A 16,943-nucleotide genomic window follows, 5' to 3' on the forward strand; every position below is an offset into this window, starting at 1 on the left:
TCTCTATGAAAAATTGCCCAAATCCGTGTTGGAAATGTCCAAAATGATAAAAATGTCGGAACCCCTTTGTTTTGTAATCTGGTCAGTGCTTTCGCACCTGCGGAACATGGTCCGCTTCTGCGCAACCGCAGGTGTGACTGTGCCTTTCGCTTCTGAGCATCCTTCGCTTCTGCGGTGGGTCCAATCACAGAAGCGGCTTCGCTTCTGCGGAGCTCTTTCCGCTTTTGCGGCTCCAACTGGGCAGCCCTTTCTGTGCTTATGCACGCCACAGCTTGCCTGTGCGAGTCCGCACCTGCGGTCAGTCCCTCCGTAGGTGCGATGACACCAGAAGCTGCAAAATTCAGAATTTGCCTAAGTCCAAAAATTGATCCGATTTCGATCTGGATCGCACTCGGGGTACTCGGGACCTCGTCCGAAAATACCAACATGTCCTAAAACATCATACGATCTTAGTCGAAATTTTAAATCACATCAAATAACGCTAAAATCACAAATCACACCCCAATTCAAGCTTAATGAAACTTAAGAATTTCCAACTTCTACATTCGATGTCGAAACTTATCAAATCAAGTCCGATTGACCTCAAATTTTGCACACAAGTAATAAATGTCATAACGGAGCTGTGAAAATTTTCAGAACTGGATTTTGACTCCGATATCAAAAAGTCAACTCCCCGATCAAACTTTCAAACTTAAATTCTTATTTTAGTCATTTCAAGGCTAATTTCATTACGGACTTCCAAATAAAATTCTGATCACGCTCCTAAGTCCAAAATCATCATACGGAGCTATTGGAATCATCAAAATTTTATTTCGGGATCGTTTGCACAAAATTCGACATCCGGTTACTATTTGAACTTAAACTTTTAACTTTTCATCAAAATTCCATATCTCAGGCTAGGGACCTCGGAATTTGATTCTGGGCATACGCCCAACTCCCAAATCACGATACAGATCTACCGGAACTATCAAAACACTGATTCGAGTCTGTTTGCTCAAAATATTGACCAAAGTCAACTCAGTTGAGTTTTAAAGCTCTAATTCACATTTTAATCTATTTTTCACATGAAAACTTTCTGGAAAATTTTACGGACTACGCACGCAAGTCGAGTAATGATAAATAGTGCTTTTCGAGGTCTTAGAATACATAATTAATTTTTAAATTTAAAGATGTCATTTTGGGTCATCACATTCTCCACATCTAAAACAAACGTTCGTCCTCGAACGGAGGTAGAAAAAGTACCTAAGCTGGTGAATAAGTGTGGATAACAGCTGCGCATATCATGCTCGGTCTCCCAAGTCGCCTCCTCGATCGGATGACCCCTCCACTGAACCTTCACGGAAGCAATGTTCTTTGACCTCAACTTTCGAACTTGCCTATCTAAAATAGCCATTGGTTCATCAACATAAGATAGATCCTTGTCCAACTGAACCGAACTGAAGTCTAACACATGAGACGGATCGCCATGATATTTCCGAAGCATAGAAACATGGAATACCGGATGAACTGCAGAGAGACTAGGTGGTAGTGCAAGTCTATAAGCCACCTCTCCAACTCTTTCAAGAATCTCAAAAGGCCCAATATACCTAGGGCTCAACTTGCCCTTCTTCCCGAACCTCATTACACCCTTCATATGTGAAACTTAGAGCAATACCCGCTCACCAACCATGAATGCAATATCGCGAACCTTCCGATCCGCATAACTCTTCGGTCTAGATTGGGTTATACGAAGTCGATCCTGAATCAATTTAATCTTTTTCAAGGCATCCTAAACCAAGTCTGTACCCAATAGACTAGCCTCGCCCGGTTCTAACCAACCCACTGTAGACCGGCACCACCTACCATACAAAGTCTCATACGGAGCCATCTGAATGCTTGACTGGTAACTGTTGTTGTAAGCAAACTCCGCAAGTGGTAAGAACTAATCCCAAACACCCCCAAAATCTAACACACACGCACGAAGCATATCCTCCAGTATTTGAATAGTGTGTTCGGACTGTCCGTCCGTCTGAGGGTAAAATGTTGCACTCAGCTCCACACTAGTACCCAACTCTCGCTACACATTTCTCCAAAATCGTGAGGTAAACTGTGTACCCCGGTCAGAGATGATAGATACCGGTACACCGTGAAGTTTGACAATCTCACGAATATATACCTGAGCCAGCTGCTCTGAAGAGTAAGTAATAATCACAGGAATGAAATGAGCTGACTTGGTCAATCTATCCACAATCACCCAAACTGCATCGAACTTCCTCTGAGTCCGTGGGAGCCCAACAACGAAATCCATAGTGATCTGCTCCCATTTCCATTCTGGAATCTCTAACTTCTGAAGCAATCCACCCAGTCGCTGATGCTCATATTTTACCTGTTGACAATTTAGACACCGAGCTACATACTCTACTATGTCTTTCTTCATCCGCCTCTACCAATAGTGTTGTCTCAAGTCACGATACATCGTTGCAGCACCCATATGAATGGAGTACCGCGAACTGTGAGCCTCCTGGAGAATCAACTCACGCAAACCATCTACATTAGGCACATATAGCCTGCCCTGCATCTGTAATACATCGTCATCTCTAATAGTGACTTTCTTGGCATCACCGTGCTGAACTATATCCTTAAGGACAAGCAGATGGGGGTCATCATACTGACATTCCCTGATACGATCATAAAGAGAAGACTGAGAAACCACACAAGACAAAACTCGGCTCGGCTCGGAAATATCCAGTCTAACAAACTGGTTGGCCAAGGACTGAACATCCAAGGCTAAAGGCCTCTCTACTACCGGTAAATATGCTAAGCTGCCAAAACTCTCCGCCTTACGACTCAAGGCATCGGCCACTACATTGGCCTTCCCAGGATGATAGAGAATGGTGATATCATAATCCTTAAGTAGCTCCAACCATCTCCGCTGCCGCAAATTAAGATCCTTCTATTTAAACAGATGATGTAGACTCTGGTGATCGGTGTAGACCTCACAATGGACACCATACAAATAATGTCGCCAAATTTTAAGTCATGAACAATAGTTGCTAACTCCAAGTCGTGGATCGGATAATTCTTCTCATGTACCTTTAATTGTCTGGATGTGTAGGCAATCACCCTACCGTCTTACATCAACACTGTGCCGAGACCAATACGCGATGCATCACAATACACAGTATAAGACCCTGAACCTGTAGGTAATACCAATATTGATACTATAGTCAAAGCTATCTTGAGCTTTTGAAAGCTCTCCTCACATTCCTCGGTCCACCTGAACGGAGCACCCTTATGGGTTAATTTGGTCATAGATTCAGCAATAGAAGAGAAACCCTTTACAAATCGGCGATAATACCCTGCCAAACTAAGGAAACTCCGGATTTCCGTAGCTGAGGACGGTCTGGATCAACTCTGCACTACTTTAATTTTCTTCGAATCTACCTTGATCCCCTCGCACGAAACTATATGACCCAAAAATCCCACTAAATCAAGCCAGAATTCACACTTTGAAAAATTTGCATATAACTTCTTTTCTCTCAAAGTCTGAAGCACAGTCCTCAGGTGTTGTTCGTGATCTTCCTAACTCCGGGAATACAACAGAATGTTGTCAATAAATACAATGACGAAAGAATCAAGATAGGGCTGAAATACACTATTCATTAAGTGCATAAATTTTTCTGGGGCGTTGGTCAGCCCAAAAGACATCACAAGGAACTCGTAATGACCGTACCGAGTCCTGAAAGCAGTCTTCGGGATATCTGGCTCCCGAATCTTCAACGGATGATAGCATGAACGTAAGTCGATCTTAGAGAACTCTCCGGCACCCTGAAGCTGAATAGATCATCAATACGTGGCAATGGATACATGTTCTTCACTGTAGCCTTGTTCAGCTGGTGGTAATCAATACACATCCGCATAGAACCATCCTTCTTCTTCACAAATAAGACAGGAGCATCCCAAGGCGATACACTGGGCCGAATGAAACCCTTATCAAGCAACTCCTATAACAGTTCTTTTAATTCTTTCAACTCTGCTGGGGCCATATGATATGGCGGAATAGAAATGGGCTGAGTACCCGGTAATAAATCAATGTCAAAGTCAATATCCATGTCGGGTGGCATGCTCGGAAGATCCACTGGAAATACATCAGGAAAATCCCTTACTACATGAACTAACTTACAGTAGGAGTATCAATACTAACATCTCTCACATAGGCCAGATATGCATCACACCCCTTCTCAACCATTCGTTGAGTTTTAAGAATGAAACAACCCTGCTAGGAACATGATCTGAGGTACCTTTCCACTCTAGTCGCGGTAGACCTGGCATAGCCAACGTCACCGTCTTGGCGTAACAATCAAGAATAGTGTGATAGGGCGACAACTAGTCCATGCCTAAAATAATATCGAAATCCACCATACTGAGCAATAATAAATCAGCTCTGGTCTCAAAACCACTAATAACAATTAAACACGACCGACACACGCGGTCCACAATAATATATTCATCTACGGGTGTAGATACATAAACAGAAGAACTCAAGGAATCACGTGATACGCCCAAATACGGGGGAAAATAAGATGACACATAAGAATAAGTGGAGCTTGGATCAAATAAGACTGATGCATCTCTATGACAGACCGGAATAATACTTGTGATAACAAAATCGGATGCAACGGCCTCTGTCCTAGCAGGAAGGGCATAATATCTGGCCTGGCCTCCCTCTCTAGGGCGACATCTACCTATCTGACCTCCACCTCTAGCTGGCTGTGCAGGTGGAGTGGCAACTGGTGCAGTAATCATGGCCTGAGAAGCCTGAGGGCCCTGTGGAATAGGTGGGGTCTGAGAAATCTGTGAAGGTGCACCCCTCCTAAATCTGGGGCAATCTCTCATAATATAACGAGTGTCACCGCACTCAAAACAAGCCCTCGGAGGTCGTGGCTGCTGGGACTGGCTCGGGCATGATCGACTAGACTACCCGCTGAAAGCACCCCGTACAGGAGGTACAGTAGACACTGGCAATGCATAATATGGAACCTGAGGTCTGGGAGAATACCACCGGAAGCTGGAAGTGCTGAATGAATAGGATGGCTCACATAACCTCTACCATGACGGGCTGCAACTGGGGCATGAGAATTATTATATGTGCCAAATTCTCTGGGCCTCTTAGCTTCCCTCTCTTCCCTCTCTTGAGTCTGCATACCTTCCAATCTCTAGCAATTGACACCACCTATTGGTATGTGATATCCATCTCCAGCTCTCGGGCCATACTGTATCTGATACTAGGGTAAAGACCCTCAATAAATCTGTGAACCCGCTCTCGAACGGTAGCAACTAAGGCTGGTGCTTGCCTAGCCAAATCACTTAATTTGACCGCATATTCTGACACGGTCATAGAACCCTGGCGCAACTACTCAAACTCTGCGCGTCATGCATCTCTAAGACTCTGAGGAACATACTCCCTTAAGAATATATCTGAAAATTGAGTCCAAGTGAGTGAAGCTGCCTCAGCCGGACTATCCAACTCATATGCCCGCCACCACTGGTAGGCTGCTCCTCTAAATTGGAATTCCGTGAAAGAAACCCTACTGGAATCCACAATACCCATAGTACGAAGTATACGATAACATTCCTCCAGAAAACCCTGAGCATCGTCTGAAGCTAAACTGCTGAAAGTGGGAGGGTGGTACTCCTTATACCTCTCGAGCCTGAGCTGCTCCCCCTCTGAAACTGTTGTCCTAATCTCAGGCCGAACTGGGACAACAGGCTGCACTGGTATAACCTCTGGGGCATGGTCAACTTGGGCCCGTGGCTCTGGAGTACGGGCGGCGGGAGTCTGTGCTCCTCTCCCGGCCTGAGATGTGGCAGGAGCAAGTGGAATTAACCCTGCCTGACCTAGAGTGCCAAACATACTCAAAAATTGGGCAAGAGTCTCCTGAAGTGCAGGAGTGGTAATAGGCATCTCAGGTGCCTCTTCTCCAACTGGAGCTACTGGTGGCTCTGGTGCAGCAGCTCGTGCAGTTACTCTGACTGCCCCATGTGGTCTTCTTCGGCCTCTAGCTCGGCCTCTGCCCCGACCCCGGCCTCTTGTGGCTCCAACAAGGGGGTCGGGTGTCTGATCATCAGATCCAGTTGTGCGTTTCCTCACCATCTGTGAGAGAATAGAAAGATAATGGTTTAGAACTTTGAATTCGACAACTGCGCACGATAAGGAATCAAAGAAGTCAATATTTTCCTAACAGTTACATAGCCTCCTGAAGATAAGTACAGATGACTCTGTACCGATCCGCAAGACTCTACTAAACCTGCTAGTGACTCATAACACCTATGAACCTAGTGCTCTGATACCAACTTGTCACGAGCCCAAATTCCCTCCGTAGGATGTCGTGATGGTACCTAGTCTCTAAGACTAGGTAAGCCTACCAATGCAGAATAAAAATAGAAATCTAAAACTTTACATAATTACAACTTCCAAAACCTGGTAAAAATAAGTCACAAGCTTCTAAGAATTTTATCCTCAATGTCTCTATATATCAAGGTCTAAAGAAAAAATAAGGAAGCAACATAATAATGATAGAAGGGGACTCCGAGGTCTGCGGACGCTGGCAGATATACCTCGAAGTCTCCGTGCACAGGTAACTCACTGAAGACGGGGCTGGTAAAGAGTGTAAATGGATCTGCACAAAAAGATGCGCAGAAGCGTAGTATGAGTACACCACAGCGGTACCCAGTAAGTGCAAAGCCTAACCTCGTTAGAGTAGTGACGAGGTCAGGTCAGGCCCTACTGGAAAATAATAATTTCATGGTAAAATGTTTAACAATAAAATAAAATAAAATGACAATGAAAATGAATTAAGTAGCAGGTCGCCATTTAATTACACCAAATAATGGAAAATGATATCTCGTGGAAACAAACAAAATTTCCTTTCAACTTTAAGAAAAAGAATCACAACAAATAATAAAAGACAACTACGGCCATAAATCAATATCAACAAGGGCACTCCTGATGTACCACCTCGTAGTCCCAAATCATAAATAAATTCACAATATCTCATTTTCTTATCTCACCGCGGGAGCCTTCATAATTTATTTTAAAGAAAATATTTTTCCCGAATAGCATCCCGTGTTTTAGCCATCCTTATCACACCGCATGACTTCTAGTAGTTCCCCCTACTAGCCACGCGTATCAAGCCACCCTTATCTCACCGCATGCGTTTCAATATCCAGATCTTATACCACCGCATGCGTATCAATATCACAATATATCACAATTTGCACCTCAAGTGCTCAAATAATTTAACTTGCCAAAATAATTCAACAACAATATTTTTCCACAATAAAGAGCTCACGGCTCATGCCAAAATAAATCATCAATAATATTTTTTTCACAATAAAGAGCTCACGGCTCATGCCAAAATAAATCATCCATAATATTCAGGAATAAACAATTCAGCAAAATAATATTTCAAAATCTTTAATACGTTACTTCAATACTAATTTTAAAAATGTCAAATACTTCATAGTAATAATATCTAATTTAAAGAAAACCAACCTGCAAATAATGCACAGAATAAAAGAAACCAAGTTCCAACTAAACAAGTAAAACAAATAGCAGGAAAAAGGTCAAGCAAATTTAAAGTATATAAATCAAATCAATGATGGATAATATAATAAGATTTAATAATTTAATTAATATGCAACAGTGATCTAAACAATTTAAAACATAATCCTTCACATTTAGTTCGTGCACATGTTCGTCACCTCGTGTACACGACTTTCATCACATTACAATTAATATCAATCCTAGGGGAGATTTCCCCCACACAAGGTTAGACAAGTCACTTACCTCGACTTGCTCCAATTTAATTACGTAATATGCCTTTTCCTCGATTTTTCGACTCTGATCGACTCGTATTTAGTCATAATTAATTCGATACAGTCAACAAAAATTATATAATCAATTACATAAGAAAATACTACATTTTTCAAAAAAAAATCCAAAATTAACTCAAAAATGGCCCGTGGGGCCCACATCTCGGAAATCCGGCAAAAGTTACGAAATATGAACGCCCATTCAACTGCGAGTCCAACCATACCATTTTTACTAAAATCCGACATCAACTTGACTTCCAAATCTCAAATTCTCATTTTGAAATCTCTAGGCCCAAATCCTCTAATTTCACCTCAAAAACATGTAATCTATTCGAAATATTAAATGATAATCCAATATAATTGACTAACAATGATCACATGTGACTTACCTCAAGTTTCTCCGTGAATTCTCTATGAAAAATCGCCCAAATCCGTGTTGGAAATGTCCAAAATGATAAAAATGTCGGAACCCCTTTATTTTGTAATCTGGTCAGTGCTTTCGCACCTGCGGAACATGGTCCGCTTCTGCGCAACCGCAGGTACGACCATGCCTTTCGCTTCTGAGCATCCTTCGCTTCTGCGGAGCTCTTTCTGCTTTTGCGGCTCCAACTGGGCAGCCCTTTGTCCGCTTATGCGCGCCACAGCTCGCTTGTGCGAGTCCGCACCTGCGGTCAGTCCCTCCGCAGGTGCGATGACACCAGAAGCTGCAAAATTCAGAATTTTCCTAAGTCCAAAAATTGATTCGATTTCGATCCGGATCGCACTCGGGGTACTCGGGACCTTGTCCGAAAATACCAACATGTCCTAAAACATCATACGAACTTAGTTGTAACTTTAAATCACATCAAACAATGCTAAAATCACAAATCACACCCCAATTCAAGCCTAATGAAACTTAAGAATTTCCAACTTCTACATTCGATGTCGAAACCTATCAAATCAAGTCCGATTGACCTCAAATTTTGCACACAAGTCATAAATGTCATAATGGAGCTGTGAAAATTTTCAGAACTGGATTCCGACCCCAATATCAAAAAGTCAACTCCCCGGTCAAACTTCCAAACTTAAATTCTTATTTTAGCCATTTCAAACCTAATTTCACTACGGACTTCCAAATAAAATTTTGATCACGCTCTTAAGTCCAAAATCACCATATGGAGCTGTTGGAATCATCAAAATTCTATTCCGGGGTCGTTTGCACAAAATTTGACATCCGGTCACTATTTGAACTTAAACTTTTAATTTTTTTATCAAAATTCTATACCTCAGGCTAGGGACCTCGGAATTTGATTCCGGGCATACGTCCAAGTCTCAAATCACGATACGGACCTACTGAAACTGTCAAAATGATGATCCGAGTCCATTTGCTCAAAATATTGACCAAAGTCAACTCAGTTAAGTTTTAAAGATCTAATTCATATTTTAATCCATTTTTCACATGAAAACTTTTCAGAAAATTTTACGGACTGCGCACACAAGTCGAGTAATGATAAATAGTACTTTTTGAGATCTTAGAATATAGAATTAGTTATTAAATTTAAAAATAATATTTTGGGTCATCATAGGCTCGCCCCGAAAATGCCTTTTAAAACACTGACTCCAGGGTCATAGGCTAGCTAACAATCTTATTGCGTTCTTGGATTAAAATGACTAATTGATTTATCTGGATTGTTGATTGACAGGGTTGATATTACTCATAAGAATCTGTCGAATTCTTACTCGCATATTCAAACTAACTTAATGCCTATATGTTTATGGAATTAAGACTAACACGAATGGACTTCCTGTATTTCAACCAAGCAAGGCAATTAGCTATATTTCTATCCTAATTGCAAATCTGTCCCTCGATGCCCAGGTTCAAAAACTCGCTCTATTTAATTCTATATGCAATCTAGAATTCTCACTTTCGAGTTCAACTCTAGATCCGTGGATAATATTTCATTGTTAGCTACTCAGCAAAATAATTAAAAACAGAATTGAATAAACAACCCAATATAATGAAATCAAACTCGTCAATTTAAACTTCAAATGTCAACATTCATGTAGCACCCATGACCCCAGAACAATAGGGTTCTTATCCACTCATGTTCATACAATCATCAAAAATAATGTTTTTAAACATAAAATCAATGAACACTAGAAGAAGAATGGAAGTATTGATCAAATCCGTGCTCCTGAGTGTTTCGTACTTTTCCTCTCTCAAAGTCACGTCTTCTTCCTCAAAATAGGTTTAGGTTGGCTTTTATATGAGTTGGGGGCATCTTGGGGTCGAAATAACTAAGTCCCGGGCGAAATAGGACACGTTCAAGTCTTCAGTGCCCAGGGCAGCGTGGGGCGCTAGCCCTGGCGCTCAACTTCTTCAGCATACTGTTTTGTGCGCCACAGGTAGCGCCCCACACTTCCTGTGGCGCTCAACTGGGCACTTTTGCATTTTCTTCCCATTTTTGCTCCAATTCGCGCACTTTGTCCCAAATCGCATCCGAATGATTCCTACACATAGAAATACTACAAATTAGCAAACATTATTATATTATACATCTGAAATCTACGAGACATGTAGTGCGAGGCAATATACATCAAAATATGCATACATTATGCAGAATATCATTATGCTGGAATATTTTCTGCATTTTGAACAGTGTTTTCGTTCAGATTTATCTTTACATAAAAAGTGGCTAAATTTTGATTACTTTTGAAACTATGGCTATTTTTCAATTACCACTTGTAAATCTGGCTAATTTTGAATTTCACACGTTTTCTATGTAAGGCCCCGTGAAATTTCACCTAGAATACGAGATTTTGTGGACCATTATGCGGCCCATTATGCGTCCGCAAAATCGTTTTGCGGGCCAGAGATCCTATCGCAAAACTAGCATGAAAAATTTCAAAAAGAGGTTCTGCGGTCGCATAAATTGGTCTGCGGACCGCAGACCTATCGCAAAGTGAAGCAGAAACGCCCAGTTCTGGAAAGTCATTATGCGGACCGCAGAAGTATTATGCGATCGCAGATCTGCATCGGGACTTCATTTTTCTAATTTCATAACCTGACACCCATTTTGTTTATCTAGCCTAAGGGTTCATTTTTGGGGGATTACCTGTCATTTTAGAAAGAGAAGAGAGCTATTATAAAGAGAGAAAAATGAGGACTAAGAATTTCACTACTCTACTCTGATCAGACCTTGAAACCTCATCAAAAGGAACTTGCTAGGGCTTCAAAAAGGTAAGCATTTCTTCCCCCAATTCTTCAATTTCGGGATTGGGTTGATTATGGGTGATGGGGGTAGATTTACCACATGCATGAGCTAATAGAGACCGTGGGGAAGCTGTTGAACTATCTTGGGTGGTTTTGTTCTTGAATTAGTTGAGGAAGGGTTGGGTCGTCAGTATAGAAACTCTTGCCATACGAATTCCTCTAATCATGCTTGTAATTCTCCCCACTTCTATAGATTAACTTCGTTAGAAGTGTTGGGATGTTATTATTACACCAAGGAAAGCTCTTTCGAGGTATGAAGGGTAAACTCTTCTTCTAGTATCGAAATTCCTGAATCCTTACAAAACTCCATCATGTGTAGTCGAACTTGAAACACTGTTGAGGTGGGATGTTCAAGCTAGTAAATTGATTCTCAAATTGCATAACGTGTCTGAACCCTCATGTGTTAAAGATTTTCTATTGTGACTTAATTATGTTATACCCCTTTTTGGGAAGAAAACCTTGTATGAAATCAATATAATCAAACACTTATTTCTCATATAAAACCTTATGAACTTACACTTGCTAAGGCCAAAGGTGCCAACTGGTTGATTGGAAGAGAACTCTTTGTACAAACTATTATCGTTTGGGAATCTAAATTATGGTATTGTGATTACACCTCCACCCGCATATATTGGGGTGAGGCGGCAGGGCCGCTTTGTGCAGAATTTTGGTATTGTGATTACACCTCCTCCCGCATATATTGGGGGTGAGGCGGCATGGCCGCTTTGTGTAGAATTATGGTATTGTTATTACACCTTCGCCCGCATACATTGGGGTGATGCGACAAATCCTCTTCGTGTAGAGTTGTGGTATTGTGATTACACATCCACCCGCATACATTGGGGTGAGGAGGCAGGACCGCTTTGTGTAGAGTTTATGGTATTGTGATTGCACCTCCACTCTCATACATTGGGATGAGGCGGCAATGTCGCTTTGTATAAAGGTGGTTACAGAGGATCCCCGACTTAAAATTTATAAAGGTTACAGGAAGCTCTTAATAAATTTGCTTTGACTTTAACGGCTATCTAAGCCCTTTATTTGTTACCATGATTCATTATGTCCATATTGTATTTACCATGATTCATTATTTGTTACTAACGTCCCTTTTTGCCGGAGGTGCTGCATCTTTAATGGATGCAGGTGATTCCACAGCGGGAGGCATTGACCAGTGATAGCGGTACACTCTCTTTCCAGTTGACTTGGTGAGCCCCACTTCATTTAGGGGTCGTGCATCTTTTATTCCGTGTGTATTATGTTTTGAGGTATAGCCGGAGCCTTGTTGCCGGCACTATCATTGTAATCTTTTGTATCTATTAGAGGCTCCGTAGACATAATGTGGGTTATGTATTAGTGTTGGTAAAGTCAAGCTAGTAATGTCGTATGTGTATTACATGTTCCATTTCAAACTATGAAAGTATTTTTATTTTGAGACTTAAAAATAGAGTAACTAATGGTAATGGAGTTGGGGTTATTTATGAAATGCTCTCAGTGTTTGATTAATAGCATATATCTCCTCTTTATTCACGTGTGAGTTTGGGTAGAATTAAATCTAACAGGCTTGCTCGGCCGGGTTATCTCGATTGAGCGCTAGTCGCGCTCCCCGAGGTCGGGGCGTGACATTCTAAGTATCCCTAAAGTAGGGAAACTACCAGCTATGTCCATTTATAAGTAGCTTATTACAAAAATTGGCCAATTCATAAAATATTACTAATATTAGCCAACTATTACCAATGTTAGCCAATAAGCTATTTGTAGAATAAAAAGGTCAAATTTTTACTTACTTTTAAGTGAGTGTTATTAGAATAGATTGGGTACATCTTAAGAAGCTCGAATCTCAGTTTTGGGATGATTTGGTGGAGTTTTGAGGTAGTTTGAATTGAAAATTCGAAGTAGAAGATGAACATGAAAAAAAAATGATATGTGTATCACACTGTATATCATTTGTGTATCACATATGTATCATATTTGTATCAAATGTGTATCACATGTATATCCACGTATACTGTATGTGAGATACATGAGTGATACATGTTTGACACATTTGTCGCAAAAGAATTTTTTGAACTCGATTTTAACAACGAATTTTGATACAAAATCAGTCCAAATCACCTTCAATAGCCCTCAAATTTTGTATATTGACTCGTCTATATGTTTTCAATGAATTTCAACCATACGCATTGAAAAAGGTCCTTTTTTGCTTAGATGTTTGGAATCTTGTATATGTATTTTTTGTATTTCATCACCTTATTTGCTACCTCATCCATGAAATTTCCTTTTGGCTTGCATATAATGTTGCTAAACACGCTTAAAAATATGGAAGGAGATCTTTGCGTGTGATTCTTGGAGAGAAAGTGTCACGACCCGAAATTTCCCACCGACGGGACCGTGATGGCGCCTAACATTTCACTTGCTAGGCAAGCCAATGTTAGAGAATCATTAAACTAATTCCTTATTTCCATTCAGTAATTAACAATAATTAACTAAGATGAAATATAATAAGTGCGGAATATCATAAACTGTATTAATTACTACCACCCGGATCTGGAGTCACAATTCACGAGCATTCTAGAATTTGCTACAAGTAATAGTCTGAAAGAAATACAACTGTCTGAATGAAAGAAACAGTAGAACAGAAAAGATAGATGGGGACTTCAAGGTCTGTGAACGCCGACAGATCTACCTTGAGTCTCTGGACAGCGGACCAATAGTAAAATCTCGATCAACCCGAGCCGGTATCAAAATCTGCACAGAACGTGCAAAGCGCAGTATCAGTACAACCGACCCCATGTACTGGTAAGTGTCGAGCCTAACCTCGATGAAGTAGTGATGAGGCTAAGGCAAGGCGCCTACAAATCAACTTGTACAATTTAACACTGCATATACAAATAACAGAAATGAAGAACTAAACAGAAAATGTCGGGAGGGGAACATACTGAGGAGAATACAAGATAAAGAACTGCAACAGAATGATCACCGGAGCAGTCAATATACCATGAATCAACAGGAATAGTGAATACAGTAAGGAAAAATGCACGGCATCATCCTTTGTGCTTTTACTCTCAATCTCACCATAAAATTAATAGAAATGGCACGGCATCTCCCTTCGTGCATTAACTCTCATATCATGGCACGGCATCACCCTTCGTGAATTAACACTCACAATGTAGCACGACATCACCCTTCGTGCATTAATACTCACAATATGGCGCGGCATCACCTTTCATGCATTAACACTCACAATATGGTACGGCATCACCCTTCGTGCATTAACACTCACAATATGGCACGGCATCACCCTTCGTGCATTTACACTTTTCCTTACCATAATGCAATGCATAAATAACAAGAGGGAGATAGAATAAGAAGTACAAACCTTACTTCAACATTTGCTTCCATAATATCAATCTCAACTTTGAAATAAAAACTCAATTATCACCAAAAAATACGTAAACAAGATAAGAACGATAAATTGAACAACACTAGTATAATACGTAGCAATTAGGCATAGGAATGACACAATATAAGAAAAACATAGAAACAAGGAAAGCAGGTAAATTGGAGGCACATAAGTACTCGTCACCACACATATACGCCGCTCACATGAATTTCACTTAGAAAGTAATCTACGGTTCTTAATACCCACAAGTCAGGGTTAGACACAACACTTACCTCGCTGAGAAGGCCACTTAATTTCAATCACAGCTTTTCCTTTGGGATTCACCTCCAAACTACTCATATCTATTCAAAAATGAATCAATAATATCAAATACTGCTAAACGAATCAATTATATTGCATAAATTAAATTTCTCAAATTTTGCTCCAAAAAGTCGAAAAATCGACCCTGGGCCCGCTTGGTCAAAACCCGAGGTTCGGACCAAAATCCATTTACCCATTCACCCCCAAGCCCGAATATGTAATTGGTTTTGGAATCTGGCCTCAAATCAAGGTCTAAATCCCCAAATTCCCGAAATCTCTAGTTTCTACCCTAACTCCTAATTCTACCATGAAAACTCTAAATTTCTGGTTGATAATTCAAAAGATGTAATGGGTAATTGAAAGAAAATGGTTTAGAATCACTTACCAACACTTTGGGGAAGAAATGACTCTTGAAAGATCGCCTCACACCGTTTGGTTTTTGAGAAAAATGAATTTTTTGCTAAATCCTATGTTTGGATTCTGTTAATTGCTGGGCGACAGTGTTTATCGCGTTCGCGAGAGCACTATCGCGTTCGCGAAGAGTATAGGTTTCCAAGCCTTCGCGTTCGCGAGACAGTGCTCGCGTTCGCGTAGGCTACCCTTCCCTGGTCTTCACATTCGCGAGACAGTGTTCGCGTTCGCGATGAAGAAAAGGCTGACTCCCCCTCCCAAGTGCCTAACACTACGCGTTCGCAATGGGCTTGTCGCGTTCGCGAAGGGTAACACCCCCATCGCTTCGCGTTCGCGACCAAACCTTCGCGTTCGCGAAGAAGAAATCCCGGCCTCATCAGTTTACTCTTCGCGTTCGCGAGAGGACCTTCCAAAGTCCAAAACATTCTGTAGCCTATCCGAAACTCACCCGAGCCCTCGGGTCTCCAAACCAAACATGCACACAAGTCTAAAAACATCATACGGACCTACCCACGCGATCAAATCGCCAAAATAACACCTAGAACTCTAAATTTAGCACCAAATCAAATGAAATTCTCAAGAACACTTTAAAGTTCATATCTTCTCAACTGGACGTCTGAATCACGTCAAATCAACTCCGTTTCTCACCAAATTTCACAGACAAGTCTTAAATATCATAATGAACCTGTATCGGGCTCCGGAACCAGAATACGGACCCGGCACTAATAATGCCAAACATCAATCAATTCTTAAAAATAATTAATTTTCATCAAAAATTCATAACTTGAGCTAGGGACCTCCGAATTTGATTCCAGGCATACGCCCAGGTCCCATAATTCGATACGGACCTACCGGGACCGTCAAAACACAGATCCGGGCCTATTTACCAATAATGTTGACCGAAGTCAACTAAAATCAACTTTTAAGGCATAAATTCTCATTTTAATCAATTTTCAACATAAAAACTTTTCAAAAACATGCCCGGCCTGCGCACGCAAATCGAGGAGGGTAAAAATGAGATTTTTAATGCTTAAGAGCGCAGATTCGAGTTCTAAAACATAAGATGACCTTTTGGTTCATCACATTCTCCGTCTCTAAAACAACCTTTCGTCCTCGAACGGACATAAAAAAGTACCTGGGCTGGTGAAAAGGTAGGGATATCTACTCTGCATGTCGGACTCGGACTCCCAAGTAGCTGCCTCAATAGGCTGACCTCTCCACTGCACTCGAACTAAAGGGTAGCTCTTTGATTTCAACTGGCGAACTTGCCGGGCTAGAATTGCCATTGGTTCCTCCTCGTAAGTCAAATCCTTGTCCAATTGGACAGAGCTGAAATCTAACACATGGGACAGATCGATGTGATACTTTCAAATCATGGACACATGGAATACCGAATGAACAGATGCTAAACTAGGTGGAAATGCAAGCCTGTAAGCCACATCTACCACTCTCTCCAGAATCTCAAAAGGTCTAATATACCTAGGGCTCCACTTGCCCTTCTTTCCGAACCCTATTACACCTTTCATGGGTGATACCCAAAGTAACACTCTCTCTCCGACCAGGAATGCAACATCACAAACTCTACGGTCGGCATAACTCTTCTGGCTGGACTGAGCTGTGCGTAGTCGATCCTGAATAATCTTGACCTTATCCAAGGCATCCTGTACTAAGTCTATGCCTAACAACCGAGCCTCTCCCGGTTCAAACCACCCAACTGGCGACCGATAC

Source organism: Nicotiana tabacum, chromosome 19 (genome assembly GCF_000715075.1).
Source record: "Nicotiana tabacum cultivar K326 chromosome 19, ASM71507v2, whole genome shotgun sequence".
Classification (NCBI taxonomy): domain Eukaryota; kingdom Viridiplantae; phylum Streptophyta; class Magnoliopsida; order Solanales; family Solanaceae; genus Nicotiana; species Nicotiana tabacum.